At 44.8% G+C, this 5,736-nt stretch overlaps 1 long non-coding RNA gene across 1 annotated transcript; it reads right to left on the reverse strand.

Annotated features, from left to right (window-relative positions):
• Positions 1–2,944: 2,944 nt before the first annotated feature.
• Positions 2,945–4,635, reverse strand: LOC130680801 (uncharacterized). The gene is made up of 2 exons (XR_008993840.1): positions 4,303–4,635; positions 2,945–4,140 (listed from the first exon to the last, which is right to left on the reverse strand). It is a non-coding gene; the product is annotated as an uncharacterized LOC130680801 (long non-coding RNA).
• Between the last annotated feature and the right edge of the window lie 1,101 nt (positions 4,636–5,736).

The raw sequence follows: 5,736 nt of genomic DNA on the forward strand, positions 1-5,736 counted from the left end.
CTCTGTAAGAACCTGAACAGTATGGCAAAGGAGACAGGGAGGTACTGAAATGCGTGTTTCTGCCGCCAGTCCGTGTTTTCTAAGGCCTGTCCGAGGCTCATCTGCCTGCTCCCTGGCTCCCAGCTGCGTGTGATGTGTTCTCGGTTAGGCTGTTAGCCTCTGGGCCAGAATGCATGGACGCAGTGCCCTTGTCCAGTTTCTGGGAAACTACCACCAAATAAATGCCTGTTGGTCCCAAGTGCTACGATTTTGCTTCATTTCTAAGCTGATGTTTTAAAAGAATGATGTTTTATTAAACTACAGAATGGGACCGTGTGGTGGGTAGGGATGAATTCAGTGTATTCTTATGAGCTTTTTTTCTTTAATAGAAGAAAATAAAAATATGCCATGTATACTAATGCTAAGTACTATTCTTTAAAACTTTGATTTTGATTATGTATATGCATGTATATATTCTGAGTTATGATCTAAAATGTACTTACTGTGGGTTGAGATCAAAGAATGTTGAAAGCTAATGAGAGCAAACCTATTGTAATAGTATCTGAAAGTAATCACAAATACCAGTTGTCAACTTCGGATTATCAGAAATGCACTGTTGAAGTAGGCTGTTGGAAGTTTTTAGTGAGGATAGACAGCAATCTTCTAAAGAATTACTTGACCTTTACCACCTGATAAAATACAGTGGTTTTGTTTACCAGGGGGGCTATAGGAGTTGACCTTCCCGAACTGTTGTTAAACAGCTGGTCCTTCAGATGCTCCTCAAAATTCTGTTTATAAACATTTCAATTTGCTGGAAGTTGGCTTAAATATTAAATTTGCTTCTCCCTCAGTTTCTGACTGAGTAGCTTCATTCTTGGGGTCGGTTCTTCGGGCTGTCCTCCATCGGGCCCTAGCCTGTACGTGTTTCCACCGGAGTATCGCTGTCGTTGCTGGTGATAGGCAGTTTCCAAGGAGAGTCTACGGTACATTCCACCTCCTGGTGCTTGTGCCCATATGTAATCCCCTCTCCCATATGGTTTGGGCCTAGGGATGGGCTCCTATTTACTAGAAGTGAGGGCATTTCTCATCTAAGATTAGGTTACAAGAAGACATCTGGCTTCTGGCTTGGCCTCTCCCTCATTTGCCCTGAGGAAAAGCAGCTGCCATCTGGCAAACTGGCCAATGGAGAGGTCTCGGGGCGAGGGACTGATGCCTCTGCATCAGCAGGAAGGCCCTGGGACCTGCTTGCAGTCTCCTGAGCCTGGAAGCCTTGAGATGGCTGCAGCACCAGTTAATACCTTGGTGAGAGGACCTTAAGCCCCACCTGGGTTCCTGACCCACAGAAATAAGTGATGATAAATATTTGTTGCTTCAAGCTGCTAAGTTTTGGTGCCGTTTGATACTTAGCCATAAACTCCATGCTTTTGCCAAAATGTATTGCTCAGTGTTGTCAACACAAACCATTCCCTATTCAAACTGTTTCCACTGCTTGCAATGTTCTTCATACCTCTTCTTCCCTTTCATAGCCATGTATCTAAATTTTATTTTTCCTTTAAGGTTAAATACTACATCTTTCATTATTTAAATGATATGCTCCCATTTGAAACTCATCTCATTCTACTTTGAACTTAGTGCTTTATAAATATCTTTTTTGGAGCATTTCTTTTTGTGTTATGTAGGTACTAGATTTTATGTTGGTGTCTTTTTGGGGTAGAATCTGGCCAATCACACCCAGCCTAGTCACTTGTAAAAAAAAGGTAGTTTTTGAGTATATGGATGAATTAAATAATTTTTTTCTTTATAGAACCCATCACTATCTACATTATATTTATTTACTTGTTAAGCTCCATGAAGCAGGAATTTAATCTGCTCTCATCACCGTTAGCTCCAGCACCTGCAACAATGCCTGATAATTCATTTTTGTTGAATGAATAAATGCAGGAGTAAGCAGTGCTGAGTTCCTCTAGGACCAGGAAAAAACACATCATCTAATATGCCTAAAAGGCATCTCTCTCATTCCTCACTGGCCAGAGCAGAACTCTTCATTTCCCTAGCAAAACTGCTCCTCTCCTAATTTTTATAGTTCAGAATAACACCCTTATCACGGGAGCTCAGGACCCAGATCAGGGGGTCATCCTGAGCCCTCTTTTTCCTCAGCTATCCAAACCATCAGCCAGTCTTCAGGGCTCTGCCTTCAAGTATATTCAGGATCCTGCCACTTCTGACATCCCCACTGCTCTCTCCTGGGTCACTGCAAAAGCAACGGTCTAACTCATCTCTGGGCTGCCATTCTTGGCACTCACAGTCTACTCCATGCCCAGCATTCCAAGGAGAACTTCTCAGAACATAAATAAAAACCCTTCCCTGAAGGGATAAGTTATTCCCCTTACTTAAAGCTCCCCAGTGAGTTCTGATTACAGTCAGAATAAAATCCATACTCCATGGCCTTACCTGGTTGTGCCCTTGTCTAAGTGATGAGAAACTGTGTGGCTGCCTTCTAATCACTTAGGTCTCAGCCTAAATGTCACCTCCTCAAAAAAACAAGCAACAAAAAAAACCCTTAGCCATCTCAGCAAAAGTCGGCTCTTGCATCTCTCCCTATTTTCTCATTGTCCTATTTTTTTTTATTGCATTTTTTTTCATGGTCTGAAAACATTAATCATTTATTTGCTTTTGAGCCCCTTCCCCTTCCTGCATCTTCCCTCCTAAACTTTCTGGAATGTTAACTCCAAAAGGAAAAGTATTTTATTTTGCTTTTCGTTGGCTCTTCAGTGTCTAGACGAGTGCCTGATACACAGAGTTCAGTAAGTGTTAGTTGAATTAGTACACTTAGCTTCATCACTCAGTGCCTAGCACATAATAAACTGAATGAAGGTCTGCTGCAATGGCTTGGTGGTGGAAAAGGACAGGTTTTTCTTGAGCTTAATTTTCTGTAAGCCATAAGCATGAGAACTGATTTCAAGACTTAGTTTCTATGGTTTCATTTTACCAAATATGACCTTTTGCTACGTACAGAGTCTAACATTCTTGTCCAGTGTTATCAAAATTCGAGGGTGGACACAGGTATATGGAGAAATACAGTGAACCCACCCCCCATCTTCAAACCACACCCTTCAAAATTCCAAGGACTTCCATATAATCTCTTCCAGGTTCCTCAACAAATTCCTTGCTCTACTCTTTTTTTCTCTTATCCTTTTGAATGGTGTTCAACAAATGAAGGGTTGTATTTTATCTTTAGATAAACTCCCAAGTTAGATAATTCCCAAGCCCAAACCAATAGTTTCAACTCTGAGGACCCTGGTGACTTTAGCATGTTTTTCTGGTATTGAAGGATATATATTCTATTAGGTAGCAATTACCCTGTAACAAATCTTTCCAAAACTTATGGCTGAAGGTCTCAAAGTTTCTGTGAGTCAGAAATTCAAGAGCAGTTCGGGTTGTATGTTTTGGATTAGAGTCTCTGAGGAGGTTGCAGTCAGCTGACAGCTAGATCTGTAGTTATCAGATGGCCTGACTGGGACTGAGGATCAGTTTCCCAGGTTGCTCACTAACATGCTGGCAAGTTGGTGCTGGCTGGTTGGTTCCTGTCCAAGAAGGCCTCTCCACAAGGCTGATTGAGTATCCTCATGACATGGCAGCTAGTTTGTCCCAGAACAAGTAATCCAAGAGAGATCAAGGCAGAACTTTAGAGGCTAGCCTTGGAAGCCATACTTTATATTTCTGCCATATTCTATTAGTCACAAAGGCAAATCCTGATTATATCCTGACTGTAAAAAGATGTAAATCCTGGGAGGTGAGGATCATTGCAGTCCATCCTGAAGGCTGGCTACCACAGCAGCAGACAATTTTTATCTCAAAAAACACAATATGCAATTAAAAGGGGCTTAAATAATGGTGCTTACTATCTCTTACAATAGGAAGTCTATAGATAGGGTAGTCCTAGAGCTAATTCTCGGCCTTGATAATCTCCTCCAAGACTAAGCTCACTACCTTCTCTGTGCTGTGTCTTCGGCACACTGGAGATGTCTCCCATCACTGGCCCGTGTGGGCGGCAGTGGTTCCAGAGGTTATGTGCAGACAGGACCACATCCAGTGAAGAGTCAATTCTGTGAGTCACTTGTACTGTGAGGGTGACATTTCTAGAAGTCCTGCTGTAGGCATCTCAGATCCCATTGGCTAGAATTAGGTAACGTAATCATGCATTAACATTGTGTTGGAAAGCCCTATGTTTGCAAGCATTGTTTTGTAAGTATACACCTCATTTCTCAGCCAGAAAAATTACAGTGCCTACAGAAACACAACCTTAAAAAACTGCAAAAAGACTTAGTTTTACCTACATTTTCCATTCTATCTGGACTGTAGAACTTCCCAGAGTACTCCTACTCTGTGTCTCTCATTTCTTCCCTGATAAAGGGGGAAGGAATGGTTTGGCTTATGATCTTTCTGTGGTATCTACCCATTGGTCTTTTCATGTGACCCTGCAATGGTCCATTTTCCTGGGTGAGGCTAGTGAGTATGAACAAAACAGTGTCAGATGAAGGGTGTATTGACCATGGGCCACAGTTCTTTTGCTGGGTAAGTGGACACTTGCTAATGAGCAGTAAGTGGCTTGCAAAGTGGAATGCAAAGCAGAATCACAGATGTGGGTTCTCATACACATAGGTTGTCATTCAGGACATGACAAGGTGACACTATGGATCAAGAATCAAGCTAGAAAACAAGATGTGTATGTACTTAGTAAAGATTTGTATGTCTTATCGAATAATATACTATATTCTCTTGAAAATTAAAAATTTCAGAATCTTAGAATTTTCTAAAATAGGGTGATTTTAAAATACCTTTGTTATCATATTTGTTTCTCTGTTTTCTTGTCCAAAGAGAAATGACAGTGACTGAATAATGAGTTTTACACAAGGCCACAATGGACTTACATTCACTGGTCTTCAGTTTCTGGATCTTTCTTTGCCTGGGGCTTAAACACCAAATAGGGATTTATTAAAATTAACAAACCTGAAATTCCGGTTCTTGGATGGAAACCGTTTCAGTATGTGGGCTTAGTTCTAGGACCTTTACTCACGCAGAACTCCAGTGTTTTGGCTGAAACTGTTGGCAGCTGGTGACTGATAACAGCGCCGCCACCCAGCTCCACGGAAGCGTCCCGCAGGGCGCCCGCCTGCCAGGGACCCCCGGAGGCCGTCGGACGCACGTGCTGGGGGGAGCCGCGCGCACCGCACGCCCCCTCAGACTGCAGTGGAGTCGGTGTGCTGGCGTTTGTCACCCGGGTGGGCGAGGTCAGCACACTCCCCGAACACTTTTCACTCCTGCTGGAGACCGAGTGCGGGGCGTTCTGGGATGGGAAACAATGTGTCTGGTTTTCTGGCGGGGAAGTGCGTGAGGAAGTGGCAGCCGGCGCTTTGTCCGAGCGGCCGGTAGGGCACTAAGCGGGAGGCCAGGAAGCGTGAAGCACCCTCCTCGGACTACAGGCGCTGCGGGTCCCCGGCTGCGGAGGCGCCAGGACGCCGCCCCGCGTCCCTCTGGAGGCCACAGCCACGCGCAGCTTGCGGATCCGCGCGGAAGCAGGGCCCAGGCCGGGAACGGGCGGGCGCGCGCACCGCGCAGCGGAATCTCCGCAGGGGCGGGGCCGGGCCAGGCCGCAGCCGGTGGTGGGGAGCGCGGGGAAGGGGTGGGGCCTCTGGCGCGCAGCCTCAGTAGGTCTCCGGGAATTTTCCACTTGGGCTCCGCGCGCTCCCCGCCTCT

Source organism: Manis pentadactyla, chromosome 14 (assembly GCF_030020395.1).
Source record: "Manis pentadactyla isolate mManPen7 chromosome 14, mManPen7.hap1, whole genome shotgun sequence".
NCBI lineage: Eukaryota > Metazoa > Chordata > Mammalia > Pholidota > Manidae > Manis > Manis pentadactyla.